The sequence below is a fragment of the Halyomorpha halys genome, unplaced genomic scaffold (assembly GCF_000696795.3).
Source record: "Halyomorpha halys isolate HHAL.00 unplaced genomic scaffold, Hhal_1.1 Scaffold980.1, whole genome shotgun sequence".
NCBI classification, from domain to species: domain Eukaryota; kingdom Metazoa; phylum Arthropoda; class Insecta; order Hemiptera; family Pentatomidae; genus Halyomorpha; species Halyomorpha halys.
The window spans coordinates 157,671-158,555 of NW_027105405.1; the positions used below are offsets into that span (position 1 = coordinate 157,671).

General features: G+C 36.0%; 1 long non-coding RNA gene across 1 annotated transcript in view; it reads left to right on the top strand.

Annotated features, from left to right (window-relative positions):
* The first annotated feature begins 529 nt into the window (after positions 1 to 529).
* The window catches only part of LOC106687558 (uncharacterized), a 1,094-nt gene continuing 738 nt past the window's right edge, over positions 530 to 885 (top strand). The window contains exons 1-2 of the long non-coding RNA XR_010844441.1: positions 530 to 669; positions 749 to 849. This is a non-coding gene — a long non-coding RNA (uncharacterized lncRNA). The remainder of the gene's footprint in view (positions 670 to 748; positions 850 to 885) is intronic.

Consider the following 885-nt stretch of genomic DNA (forward strand, 5'->3'; position numbering starts at 1 on the left):
TTATCAGGTCTTCTCACATCTCTAACGATTCCCACTTTGTACACGCCTCTGGGTACATCCGTGACCTGGCATTCCACAATGTATATTGGTTGTGTTCATATTTTTCTTACCCTTAACCTACAATGCATTTAAGTTTTAGTTTACTTAATATAAACAGTAGAATATAAAAGTATATCTCCCCTTAAGCTGCAATATGAATGGTTTGACACAATTATGTTTTCTGGATCATTGAAAAATTATACTATATTATTGGAATTTTATGCTCAGCTGATTGTGTCTATATTTATAGATTTGAGGTAAAGACATATTGTTTAAAACATTCTCAATCCATTCCATTTAATATTGCAAAATAATGATTTCCCTAAGATATTCTATAATAAATTTTAATATTTACTAATAATTCTAATATTTGTTCAATCGCTGTTCAGATAAAACTGAACCAACAAACAAACAAGCGACATGACGACAGGTGTACGGCGATCACCTGGTAAACCAGCTGAACAAACAATAAAGTAACTATAAGAAGGCGCACGACCCGAAGTCAAACCAGATCAGTAGCGATGCATATCTATTCCATTGCCCTTGTAGTCCTCTTGGCAGGCTGCGGCCTCGCTGGAAAATGCGGCACCAAAGTCCAACCGACCATATACCAAGCTTACGGACCAATTGGTGAGTATTATACAGGATATAATCAATCATATTTTATTATATACTAAATTTATGTAACATAATATAATATAATTTTCAGCCGCAACTAGCAGCGGTTATTCAACTAATTCTAAGCTGAGTGCTGCTCAAAGCGCGGAAAAGGCACAGTCACAAGAATCCTCCAACAAAGGCTACTCCAAAGTTGCTACCGGTTACCCAGCTTACGGTGTATATGGT